This window comes from Echeneis naucrates, chromosome 2 (genome assembly GCF_900963305.1).
Source record: "Echeneis naucrates chromosome 2, fEcheNa1.1, whole genome shotgun sequence".
Classification (NCBI taxonomy): domain Eukaryota; kingdom Metazoa; phylum Chordata; class Actinopteri; order Carangiformes; family Echeneidae; genus Echeneis; species Echeneis naucrates.
Genome location: NC_042512.1, coordinates 4,725,526 through 4,739,019, shown reverse-complemented (window position 1 = coordinate 4,739,019; position 13,494 = coordinate 4,725,526). Strand labels below are relative to the sequence as shown.

At 42.6% G+C, this 13,494-nt stretch overlaps 7 non-coding genes across 7 annotated transcripts; 1 reads left to right on the top strand and 6 right to left on the bottom strand.

The window, feature by feature from the left end:
- Window positions 1–1,564: 1,564 nt before the first annotated feature.
- trnaf-gaa (transfer RNA phenylalanine (anticodon GAA)) lies at window positions 1,565–1,637 on the bottom strand. The gene has a single exon. It is a non-coding gene; the product is annotated as a tRNA-Phe (tRNA).
- A 1,139-nt stretch (window positions 1,638–2,776) lies between these two features.
- Window positions 2,777–2,850, top strand: trnai-aau (transfer RNA isoleucine (anticodon AAU)). Its single transcript has one exon. It is a non-coding gene; the product is annotated as a tRNA-Ile (tRNA).
- Window positions 2,851–3,401: 551 nt separating this feature from the next.
- On the bottom strand, window positions 3,402–3,473 carry trnag-ucc (transfer RNA glycine (anticodon UCC)). The gene has a single exon. It is a non-coding gene; the product is annotated as a tRNA-Gly (tRNA).
- Window positions 3,474–5,452: 1,979 nt separating this feature from the next.
- On the bottom strand, window positions 5,453–5,524 carry trnae-uuc (transfer RNA glutamic acid (anticodon UUC)). Its single transcript has one exon. It is a non-coding gene; the product is annotated as a tRNA-Glu (tRNA).
- A 2,995-nt stretch (window positions 5,525–8,519) lies between these two features.
- trnat-cgu (transfer RNA threonine (anticodon CGU)) lies at window positions 8,520–8,593 on the bottom strand. The gene has a single exon. It is a non-coding gene; the product is annotated as a tRNA-Thr (tRNA).
- A 902-nt stretch (window positions 8,594–9,495) lies between these two features.
- On the bottom strand, window positions 9,496–9,577 carry trnas-gcu (transfer RNA serine (anticodon GCU)). The gene has a single exon. It is a non-coding gene; the product is annotated as a tRNA-Ser (tRNA).
- A 2,313-nt stretch (window positions 9,578–11,890) lies between these two features.
- On the bottom strand, window positions 11,891–11,961 carry trnag-ccc (transfer RNA glycine (anticodon CCC)). The gene has a single exon. It is a non-coding gene; the product is annotated as a tRNA-Gly (tRNA).
- Between the last annotated feature and the right edge of the window lie 1,533 nt (window positions 11,962–13,494).

Here is a 13,494-nt window from a genome sequence, read left to right as displayed (position 1 = left end):
TGTTCACTATCCAATGTTTGTTGTTTCCTGTAAATCAGTGCTGCTTGAAAAACTCCTGACATTTTCCAGCTGAAGTCATGTCTCATAATGTAAAGGAACATTCAGTGTGTGCTCATGTTTATCTTTCTGCATTTTCCCCCTTGATGCGTGGGTTCAAATCCCACCTCTGATGGAAGCTGCTTTTCCTTTCACCTCTACTGCTGTAAGGTGTCTTTTGGGGACAAATGTATTTTATATTTTGTGCTCTCCATGTATGAGTCCTTTCTATCCACAACATCTAACATTAGGAGCAAGGCACTGCTGGGATTTGAACCCAGGATCTCATTATTTACACACAGCACATTCAGGACATTAATGTGACAGTTTATTTTCCTTTGTTATTTGTCACAGTGGACTTGGCTCATCATGTTTTGTTGACTAACTGGTATTGGAGTTGTAAGTTCCTTATTTAATCTTAATGACCTGACAACAACTCTGAAAGCAGATACAACACATCCAGATAACCTTTGAATTAAACTTCAACAGGTTTGATTGATATATGGACCTGAAGTCAGACGTTTAGGATTACTCTACCTAGAATAGCAGGCTGCAACATGGACAGCTGAACACAGAAGACAATGAGATGTGAACCCACACACAGGATACAGTAGATTAGCAGTCCATCACCTTAAACACTCTGCCACCTCAGCATGCAGCGACCTGGACTGTGTGTGAATAGGCGGATAGTTAACTGCTCACATTAATGTATCTATCAGCAATGAAGGAGAGAGTCGTCGGCCACCTCGTCATGTCAATTTGTTGTCTGAATGTTAGACTGAGCAGCGGTTCTGCTTTGAGTGGCCTTTTGTTTTGATGAACATCTACCACTGATCTACATCCTCTTTGGACCTTTACCTAACCACAGAGGTCGGTGAGCATCTATTTTGGGTGTTAATCACTATCACACTGAATCAGATGGCAGAGGTTCCACTGAGATTTGAACTCAGATGACTGGATTCAAAGTCCACAGTGCTAACCATGAGATCAAAGAACACAGATGGGAAATGACCTTCTGACAGATTTAGAAACATTTGAAATGAATTGGCCAACACACATCACAGGAGTACATCCAGCAATGTGAAGGTTCAGGATCTCTGTCAGACACAAAGGGAGCAGATGTGACCAAAGAAGCCACGAAACACATCAAGAGCTCACAAAGCTTTTTAACTGCATCAATAACACAGAGAACAGTCAGACAACCAACTCTGCAGTAAGGATCTTTCCCATTTGGGTTACTTGAAGTGATGGTGGCCACTAATGCAACACTCCGTTTATAACAGTTTTACATTTAATTAAATACTTCACTGCAAAAATACATATGACATTATGGGAAATCTCATAACTGTGTACAGTTCCACAGTTCCAAACTGTGTTTGGAGGAGAAAATTGAAGAAAGATGTGTTTGACAGCCTTTTGGACACACAACCAGTCAGCGTGACGCATCCAACCTCACAATTCATGGTGTGGTTGAAAGAAGAGGGGGAACATTGGAACCTGAGCTTGAACCACACTCAGGTACCTCCGATGCCGAAACCCGGGATTGAACCAGGGACCTTTAGATCTTCAGTCTAACGCGCTCCCAACTGAGCTATTTCGGCTCGTTGGTCTGGGGGTATGATTCTCGCTTGGGGTCCCGGGTTAAAATCCCGGATGAGCCCTTAGTGTTAAGTTGCCAACATCAGTGCCTGGCCATCGTGACTCTTACCAAAGTTTGTCTCCTGTGAAAAGCGGTCAATCACCACATTTCCATCTGCTCAACACAGCAACAACCACTTTGTCATGAGTGAGTTTGAAGAGCTGCTGCTTTTGATATATCGCCAGTCAGCAAATAGTATTTGGCAAGGATCATGTAGATCTACATACTGTAGAGTATCATCAAGATCACAGGTTGGTAACATCACCTGTGAGCAGAAAATCCCAAAAATCCCGACCGGAACGCCAGAGGAAGGTTAGTTTTTTCTCTACATTATTCACAGAAATGGTCAAAAGCCTTTGATGCTCGTTGAACTTCAGTGGTAGAATTCCTGCGTGCTGCACATGTTTGATTCTCAGCTGATGGTAATGATCCTCTTAACAACATCCAAATGTCCAACAACTGCTGTCCATTTCTACCACAGGGAGCCACAGGCTTTAGATATGACAGTATGACTTATATGATATCTCCTGGGTTTGGATTTAGGTCTGGGTCTGGGTCTGGGTCTAAGACCAGGTGGGCCTGCTCAGAGTCTCTGTGTTGGATGTGAGCTGCTGAAATCTCTGAACACCATGACACAGATAATATCAGTCTGGAATGAATGTTTCACTGATGCAGATTTTTACAGAACAACATCAACAACTAATAACTCCACAATGAGACTGTGTGACATCACTGGAGATCAAAGGCATTTCCTGCCTTTCATTGATCTCCCACATGACACAGATGCATACACACTCTCTCACGTTCCCTTCAAATGGATGAGCACAGACACACAGAAATCACTCTGGACTGATGATGTCACAGTACTCACAGAATGAAACTCCTCCTTTGAAGTTGCTTTGAAGAATTTCCAAAATCACATGTGATTCAGATGTAAACACAAAGGCTGCCCCACTGTCACCATTCAGAACAGCTGAGAGGCTTATTGATACAAATACATGCTAAGCCAGCAGCCGATGCTGGCGTGCTGAATTTTCCAAAAAGTTTAAGCTGCTATTTGTTCTGTTTACTTTTATAATAAGCCTTAGAAGCATTCAAGCAGGCTGGTTAGCTCAGCTGGTTAGAGTGTGGTGCTAATAACGCCAAGGTCATTGGTTCAATCCCCATACTGGCCAGCTACAGAGTTGTTGAAGTAGTTTAGGAGTTTGTAACAGAACCCTTTTCACTGACAACACCACAGTCACAAGTTGAACCCATGTAGCAGCCACCTGGGTGAAAACAGCAGCTGGTGTTTGTTGATGATGACTCAGGGCGTTTCTTTAAATGCTAAGGTTAAGGTAACAATTGTGACTTTCAAACTAATTCAGATGTTCTTAACCCCCACACCCTAAAAACTGATAAAACTTGTGATTGTGATTGACTTGTCTTATCCACTGGAATTATAGTGGACATGTGGAACCCCAAGATTTGATCTGGAGAAGGTGTATGACCGGGTTCACAGGGATGTTCTGGAGTATGGAGCCATCCCATCACTATATGGCAATAAGCTTCCCTTTCCCTGAGACAAGTACAGGGTGTAACAGATGTACAGCTGTGGTGAGGACGGGTTACAGATCTGTAGCTGGAGGACTTTGGCACCATCGGCCTGAGATCTACAGGATTTTGGGATCTCAGGAAGGAAAACAAACGTAAAACACAAAGTTAAATTGTAGACAAACAGGTAAACTGCAATGGCCGGGAATCGAACCCGGGTCAACTGCTTGGAAGGCAGCTATGCTCACCACTATACCACCATTGCATGGAAATGGCCAAAATCACAGCCCTTTTGTATGACTCAGAGTTTATTGAACCTCCTACCTGGAACACCCTGCAGGTGCATGATAACATATTTATGTCATGGGGTCAGTAAAGAACTGACTGGGAATTGAACTCAGGCTGCACAACCATTTTTATGGACTGAATTTCCATCAAAGGCTGAATTAGAACGCTGTCAGTGGAAAGAATAGTTTAGCTCTGACTTTTGATTGCACATCCGGTGCCAGTAGATGCATCTGTGAGGGTACCGACTGAGACCTAAGGTGCATGATAAGTTTAATCAATGACCTGTATTCAAAGCCATTTTCCCTGTCACCCACATGTATACTCAGGTAAAGTATGATATAATTACTCACCCTGGCTTCAGTGAGAATGTGGTCAAACTTCATTGCAACAGCCATGCGCCCCCTCTTTGCAGGGAGGATTCTGGGGGTCAAGGGTGTATCTGTTGTCCATTGCAACACAGACAGATACAGACAAAAAAAAAATAAACAAACAAAATGATCCAGACAAACAGTTGGACAAACAAACATGTTTGTTAAAAATGTTCTAATATGTTTATGACGCCACCGTAAACATTACTGTCTTAGTGTATGATAAATGTGGTGGGAAACATGTTGAACTCAAAGCATCTCATAAATGCGGTCTGTAACATTTTGAATGCCATTAAAGTCTTGCTGCTAATGGCTCGTTGGTCGAGGATGAATCTTGCTGAGGGTGCGAGAGGTCACAATCACAAGTCCCTGACTGCCATGGTTCTTACTGAGGTCTGTCTTCTGTAAAAAGAGATCAATCACCACATGTCTTTCTGCTAAACACAGCACCAACCACTAAAATACAGTTTCTCTTCTCCAGATGCTGCAGGTAAAGTTTTTAAATACAGGAATTGATGTTTTTCCTCAGTTTGTTTAATTGATGTGCAGGAACTCCACTGAGAGTGAAGCACTGGTGGGGTTTGAATGCAGGATGTCCTGTGACACGGACCAGGAAAGTTGGCCTAAGATGGAACATCTTAAGTGGAGAATGTCCAACGATACATGAGGGGAGAAAGATGTGCGGCTTTAATGACCTGGCAAACCACATTTGTATCTACTTACAGCACAAAAATTCTTTCTTTTTTTGTGGATGATGTCACAGTACTCACAGAATGAAACTCTTCCTTTGAAGCTGCTTTGAAGAATTTCCAAAATCACATGTGATTCAGATGTAAACACAAAGGCTGCCTCACTGTCACCATTCAGAGCAGCTGTGAAGATTATTGATCATTCATTGATTGATTATTAATGATCAGCTCAGAACCAAACAGTGTATCTGAAGCACAGGAAAGAGTTCTGCTCTCCAACACTCTGATCCCTCAATTACCATCGAGTGCACACTGTTAATGAAGCTCAGGTAGACACAGGTAGATGAATAGTCCTACATTAAAACCGTGGATAGATTTCCCCAACAAGCCTTTTGATAGCAGCTGTAGAAGGTGCTGTGTTCAGGTGACAGTCTCCTCTGGAATTGAGGGTTCAAATACCACTCCTGACAGTCTGTGCTGTTACCCAGCTTCTTTGTCTGAGGGCCTTCTGGGAAAGATCTTTGTTGTGCTTTAAGTCACATCTGTCCTCATTCAGCTGATTCCTCAACTAACTGTTAGTAGAAACTGCTTGTAAATGACATCTTTGTACATCTGACTGACAGTTACATTTGGTTGTGTGAAAGTCCAACCTCTGTTCGGGACAGACCCAGCTCAAGAAGATAAATGTGAAACTTTTCCAGATATCAGGGCTCTTTCTGGCAGTGATCCTGGGGGAGCTCTGTCACTTCAAGCCCAGCGCTGCCTTACTTCACCTCTGACCTTAATAAATGTTTCTACTGGGAACTGAAGATTTCTCCAACTCATTGTTGGGCTTCCAAGAAAGTATTTATTGCCCAACATGGGGCCTGCTAGTGGTAGGTCCATTGTTGTAAAGGAGTTTCCCATACCGGGAGTCGAACCCCGGCCGCCTGGGTGAAAACCAGGAATCCTGACCGCTAGACCATATGGGAGATGCAACCATGCGGGCATGCTGTATTTAACACATTGTAGTGTAGGTGGATGACAACATCATATGAGGGCGTTTTGACAATGACCTGTATTTTAAATGAAATAAAGCCATTTTCTCTGACTGGGCCGAAGTGGTCCAAGCATGGATGGCTCCATTTCTGCTGGCTGTTCTGTGACAGTTCTGCTTGTTTTTGCCCATTAACACTGCTCTTTAACCCTCCTGTCATTTTCACCCCCCGCCCCCCCTTCCAAACCTTGGTTGGAATTTCAATTAAAACGATCACAAGTTTTAAACTGATGTCTTCTTAGACGTTAGATGACTTCAGTTACAGAATCTATTGATTCACTTCAATCGCTTCGGGTGTGAGAGGTCCTGGGTTCAAATCCCGGATGAGCCCTCAGTGTTATATATGCCAATATCTTCCCAAAGCCTCCTGTGAAAAGCAGTCACCACATTTCCATCTGCTCAACACAGCAACAACCACTTTGTCTTGTCCAGAAACTGCAAGCGAAAGCTTGAGCAGGAACTCCACTGAGAGAGAAGCACTGCAGGATGTCTTGTAGCCAACAACAGAAGTGCCACTGCACCACTCTGCTGCTCAACTCTCAGTATTATAGATATGATAGACAACATTCTCCATGTTTTCCTGTTAATCAGTGCTGCTGATAAACTCATGTCTCATGATGGGACATCCAGTGTGTATAAACAGCAGAGAATGGTTTCGATCCATCGACCTCTGTGTTATGGGCGCAGCACGCTTCTGCTGCGCCACTCTGCTCACTATGTTCAGGTTGTAATGCCCTCTGGAGTTTTGTGTAATTTTTAACCACTACATCCACTTTCTGTCAAAGCGGCTGTGGTGGTTAAAAGGTACTGAGATTTCCACCTGCAGTGTATCAAATGACCACGAGGGGGCAGCTTGGAAAATGAAGTCAGATCTTATTGAAGAGCATCAGACTTTTAATCTGAGGATCCAGAGTTCAAGTCCCTGTTCAGGTGCTGCAGCTTCTTCCCAATGGCTGTTTTTTTGTCATCACATGTACCTTTGGGTTCATGACGAGGTGGCCGAGTGGTGAAGGCGATGGGCTGCTAATCCATTGTGCTCTGCACGCGTGGGTTCGAATCCAATCCTCGTCGGTGTTCAGCTGGCTTTAGTCTGTCTGAGTTGTACCCTGCTGTTGAGCAGATTGAAATGTGGTGATTGCCCTTTTTTAACAGGAGACAAACTTTGTTCAGAGTCAAGATGGTAACTACACTACAGAAACTGCATGCACTCATTCATTTGAAGCGAGAGTGAGAGTGTGACGTATCCATCTGTGTCGCGTGGGGCATCAATGAAAGGCAGGAAATGCCTTTGATCTCCAGTGACGGCACACAGTCTCGTTGTGGAGTTATTAGTTGTTGATTCTGCATAAATGGTCCAGTGCGGTGAAACATGTTAACCAGACAGTGTTCAAGGATTTGAGGTTGAAACCACTAAATTCTCATTATTAACTAAAGCTGTGTCTGTTATATCTATAACAAAAAAAGACCAATTCACTTGTGGAGCTGCTGGTAAAACAGGGACAGTCTGAGATTGCTTGGACATCCTGACTGCACAAAAGAGAGACATTTCAGGATGCCTGATCCAACAAACATTTGGCTCCTGGCCCAGTTTGGTTCTTTCTTCTGTCTGCAGAACTCAAAGCTATCTGGCAGAACCATGATTGTCTTTGGAGCTTCATTAACAGAGTGCACTGTACTGTGGAGGTCATGAGAAAAAGTGGGAGGAGCCTTTGATCTCTTTGATGTCATTAGAACCTTTGTGACAGACCTTTGTGTTTTCTTCCTCTACGATACAGACACAAACTGGCAGTACTGATGCTGAGCTGCTTAAAGTGTCTGTCTTGTAAACAGGACATTCTGCGTTCAAACCCCAGCAGAGCTTTGCTCTCAGTCGATATATATATATATATATATATATATAGTCGAGTTGACCTCACCCGAAGTACCCCATAACTCTTGCCAAATGACTTTTTATGACCTGCTTGTTTTGACCTACATTTCCAATATTCTGCCTCCTCTTTTGAATGCTGCACGCTGACTGCTTGCAGTTCAGAGCAGCAGGTGAAAAGATAAACTGTTTCATGAAGCCTCCTCTCTGCTGGTTCATGAGCACCTCTTTTGGGTGGAGTGTTATTGGAGTCACTATCCCACTGAATCAGAAGACAGAGGCTCCACAAAGATTTGAACGCGGATCTCTGGATTCAAAGGACAGAGTGCTAACCATTACACCATGGAACCATGATGACCTCAAAAATTCAATCACAGCTCACATTGGGCGTGGGTACACCCCTGATTCTCGCTTCAGGTGTGAGAGGGCCTGGGTTCAACTCCCAAATGAGCCCTTGGTATTATGTCGCCATTATCAGTTCCTGACCTTCATGACTCTTCCCAAAGTTTGTCTCCTATGAAAAGTGGTCAATCACCAAATTTCCATCTGTGCAACACAGCAACAACCACTTTGTTTTGTCCAGAAACTGCAAGCAAAAGCTGTAATACAGGAAGTGATGAGCAGGAACTCCACTGAGAGTGAAGCACTGCTCGGGTTTGGATGCAACATGTCCTGTTTATAAGACAGACACTTTAAGCAGCTCAGCATCAGTGCTGCCAGTTTCTCTGCAGTTTCATCTGGAGAGTTGGACCTGGTAGACCTCCAAGCCTATCTGGGTCTGAAAAGAGACAACAAAACAAGCCTGAGATGCTGCAAATGTGATGTCTATGTTTATACGGCCCACTCTGACCTGAGTGTCAAATGCCACTCACGTGCATGAATTCACATACACACAAACACACACACCAGCGCCACCCGACAGCACAGTGTTTCCAGCATTTTGATGTTGGTTCATGAAGTACTTCGAGGACATTTCACTTCTAAAACCCTTCTCATAGCCGACAGGAGCTTCACGTGGACTTTGCTCACACTTCTTTTTTAACAATACTTAACATTAACAATGAGGTACTGCTGGGATTTGAACCCAGGATCTCCTGTTTACGAGACAGGCGCTTTGACCAGCTAAGCCACAGCACCACTCTCTTAGCTGTATGATGTGATGATGGAATTGTAATGTGTATGCTACAGTTGGGTTGGATGATAAAGGGGTGGAGTTTCTTTTTGTATTGTTTTAATGTCAGCTCTGCCTGGATACAACAGTGGTCAGGGCTGTATGATGTATGTTTATACTGAAACACTGACAGCTCTCCTCCATCTCCCTCTTTTACTTACTCTGGGTTCCAGCCCTCGTTGGTGCAGCAGGCAGCACGTCAGTCTCATAATCTGAAGGGTTAGGGTTACCGCCAGTAAAGGGACTAATGTTCATTGTATGCTGAAGATACCTCATCCTAAGTATCCCACAAAGTCATGACTCCTGCCAAATCATGAAATTTTCTTCCTCCAAACACAGTACAAACTATAAAGATTTTGTCAGCCCTCTTTCTCTTGTCAGCATGAATTTAGCCATCCACCCAGTGGTAGTGTGGCCGAGCGGTCCAAGGTGCTGGATTAAGGCCCCAGTCTCTTCGGAGGCGCCCCTTAGCAGAGGATGGTTTCCATCATCCACCTCTGGTTCTGACTTGTGTGGCGTTTTGTTTTGATGAACCTCATTATTTACACACAGCACATTCAGGACATTAATGTGACAGTTTATTTTCCTTTGTTATTTGTCACAGTGGACTTGGCTCATCATATTTTGCTGACTAACTGGTATTGGAGTTGTAAGCTCCTTATTTTGGCCTTCTCTTGTTGCCGTATCTCCAAAGAGCTAAAGTCTTGTGTAGAAAAAACTGAAAAGTCTGACAATATTTTTGAAATACAGTCCATTCAGATAACCTTTGAATTAACCTTCAACAGGTTTCAAACACATTTAGAGATCATTCACGATGGACCTAAAATCAGACATTTTGGATAATTCTGCCAACAGACTAAAGTGACACCGACGAGGATGGGATTCAAACCCACGCGTGCAGAGCACAATGGATTAGCAGTCCATCGCCTTCACCACTCGGCCACCTCGTCATGTTTGCTGGCAGCTGAAGATGTGGTCTGAACACGGTCTGGTCTTTAGCCTCAATTAACTGTTAGTACAAACTGTTTGTAAATGTTAGCACCTTGATACTTCCGACATCGCTTTTTATCTCTCATTTCAGCATTAAGAAGCAATGCCTGCTATAAAAGGCATTCACGTGGAAGACCTAGAACCCGTGATGTGTTTCACTAAGAGCTCAGTCATCACACTCAACTGATGTTGTAAACAGGTTACATTCAGCGGAATAGAGGTAATTAGTAGCGATGGGATTCAAACCGACCCCTCTAAGAGACCGCAGAATGAATGCAGCACCTTGGACCGCTTGGCCAAACTACCACCTTCACAGCAGTAATGACACCCATGTCACATTATGAGAAACCTGGATGCTGTGACCAAAGGTTTGGAGGAGAGAATGGCAGAAAGATGTCTTTGAAGCCTTTTGGACACAAAACCAGTCAGCGTGAAATATCAGAGTGTTAGACAAGACTGAGTGACGAGTGACTAAGCAGGATAATGTGGAGCGGTAACTGAGGGATCAGAGTGTTGGAGAGCAGAACTCTTTCCTGTGCTTCAGATACACTGTTTGGTTCTGAGCTGATCATTAATAATCAATCAATGAATGATCAATAATGTGTTTACATCTGAATCACTTGTGATTTTGGAAATTCTTTAAAGCAGCTTCAAAGGAGGAGTTTCATTCTGTGAGTACTGTGACATCATCAGATGACATCATCAGGTGACGTATCAAAGGCAGCAGCTCTTCAGACTCACATCACAATAAGTTTTGTGTCTTATTTGGCTCCATTTGGTGGAAGCTGTGAATCGCAGGATTCAGGGGGAAGTGACCTCACAGTAAACATTGGAACTAAACACAGGAAGTAAGCTACAGGAAAGTAGATCCCTCGAGCTGGTTCAAACCTGAACCTTCTACTGCTGGATGTGCTGCTGTGACGTGTGTTAGCAGAAACCCATCACAACATTATATGACAGTAACCTGTTGAGGTTGTCAGTTCAAGTCTCACCTGGAGCACATTCTTTCTTTTTTTAATGTACATGAACATTCTTTCCTTTTTTATGTAAACGAACATTCTTTCTTTTTTTATGTACATGAACATTCTTTCCTTTTTTATGTAAACGAACATTCTTTCTTTTTTTATGTACATGAACATTCTTTCCTTTTTTATGTAAATGAACATTCTTTCTTTTTTTATGTACATGAACATTCTTTCCTTTTTATATACAAGAACATTCTTTTTGATGTTTGCAAATATTCTTTCTTTTTTTATGGACATGAACATTCTTTCCTTTTTATGTACGCGAACATTCTTTCTTTTTACACACAAGAACATTCTTTTTTATATACCCGAACATTCTTTCTTTTTTATGTACGTGAACATTCTTTCTTTTTTTTATGGACATCAACATTCTTGTTTTATATACCCGAACATTCTTTCTTTTTTATGTACGCTAACATTCTTTCCTTTTTTATGTACATGAACATTCTTTTTTTTATGGACATCAACATTCTTTTTTATGTACTTGAACATTCTTTCTTTTTATATACAAGAACATTATTTTTTTATATGAAAAAGAGGAGGGAGAATATTGGAAATGTAGGTCGGAAAAACCTGAGCTTGAACCTCACTGAGGTACCACCTCTGATGCCGAAACCCAGGATTGAACCAGGGACCTTTAGATCTTCAGTCTCAAAAAGTCTAAAAAGCTTTGTGAGCTCTTGACGTGTTTCGTGGCTTCGTTGGTCACATTTGCTCCCTTTGTGTCTGACAGAGATCCTGAACCTTCTCATTGCTGGATGTTTTCCTGTGATGTGGAAACACAAGAACAGCTCCTGTTCTTTCTGTAGCTCAAAGCATTAAGGAGTTCAAACACAGCAAAACATGCTGAATGATAAAAAATAAAGATTTGAAGAAGGAATGAAAATAAAAGTGATGAACTGTGGATGGCAGCCTGCTGTTGAACTGACTGAACAACAATGCAGAAACCTTTAACTTGTTGTTTCTCCGTCTTGTACAGCACACAGTGGAAATGACTTCTCATTATTGCTTCCATGGCCTGGAAGTGGAACTAAAGGTGAGAGACTCCATCTCACCACCTTCAGATTATGAGACTGATACGCTGTCTACTGCACCAACGAGGCCTGGAACCCAGAGTAAGTAAAAGACGGCGATGGAGGAGATTTGTCAGTGTTTCAACATGAACATATATTATACATATATGTCCACTGTTGTATCCAGGAGGTTGTATCCAGCTGACTGCTGCTTTTCATGGAGAGCAGAGACCATTGCATTGGCCGGGAATTGAACCCGGGCCTCTCACATGGGAGGCGAGAATTCTACCACTGAACCACCAATACTGACTGTGCAGCCAAACCCACCTCCAATATGATGGCAATGCAGAGTACAGCGTAGCATATCTCCACTTGTCATATGGAAGACCAAGTTTTCAAGTAATTCAAATTCAAGTTACAGTCTGTCTGTCAGGATGGCCGAGTGGTCTAAGGTATTTAGAAGTAAAATGTCCCCTTAAAACAGCAATTTTTAAATAGTAAAAATTTTGCATGGTGATCCACACAGAGGAAGGCAGAGAGCATCCTAAAATACTCTGACCGTCCACTTCATACCATCCTAGTGGATCAGAGATCAATAATCAGCCATTGGTGGTTTTTCTGCTGCTCTTATTTCATTTCTTGTGGTTGTCCTGCAGAGTTGGCTGTCTGACTGTTCTCTGTGTTATTGATACAGTTAAAAAGCTTTGTGAGCTCTTGACGTGTTTTGTGGCTTCTTTTGTCACATTTGCTCCCTTTGTGTCTGACAGAGATCCTGAACCTTCCCATTGCTGGATGTACTCCTGTGATGTGTGTTGGCCAATTCATTTCAAATGTTTCTAAATCTGTCAGAAGGTCATTTCCCATCTGTGTTCTTTGATCTTATGGTTAGCACTGTGGACTTTGAATCCAGTCATCTGAGTTCAAATCTCAGTGGAACCTCTGCCATCTGATTCAGTGTGATAGTGATTAAGAATAACACCCAAAACAGATGCTCACCGACCTCTGTGGTTAGGTAAAGGTCCAAAGAGGATGTAGATCAGTGGTAGACGTTCATCAAAAAAAAAAGGCCACTCAAAGCAGAACCGCTGCTCAGTCTAACATTCAGACAACAAATTGACAACAAACATGACGAGGTGGCCAACGACTCTCTCCTTCATTGCTGATAGATACATTAATGTGAGCAGTTAACTATCCGTCTATTCACACACAGTCCAGGTCGCTGCATGCTGAGGTGGCAGAGTGTTTAAGGCGATGGACTGCTAATCTACTGTATCCTGTGTGTGGGTTCACATCTCATTGTCTTCTGTGTTCAGCTGTCCATGTTGCAGCCTGCTATTCTAGGTAGAGTAATCCTAAACGTCTGACTTCAGGTCCATATATCAATCAAACCTGTTGAAGTTTAATTCAAAGGTTATCTGGATGTGTTGTATCTGCTTTCAGAGTTGTTGTCAGGTCATTAAGATTAATTTTCTATGCATGACTTTAGCTCTTTGGAGATACGGCAACAAAAGAAGGCCAAAATAAGGAGCTTGCAATTCCAATACCAGTTAGTCAGCAAAATATGATGAGCCAAGTCCACTGTGACAAATATTTTCTTTAGCATAAAATAAACTGTCACATTAATGTCATCAATGTGCTGTGTGTAAATAATGAGATCCTGGGTTCAAATCCCAGCAGTGCCTTGCTCCTAATGTTAGATGTTGTGGATAGAAAGGACTCATACATGGAGAGCACAAAATATAAAATACATTTGTCCCCAAAATACACCTTACAGCAGTAGAGGTGAAAGGAAAAGCAGCTTCCATCAGAGGTGGGATTTGAATCCACGCATCAAGGGGG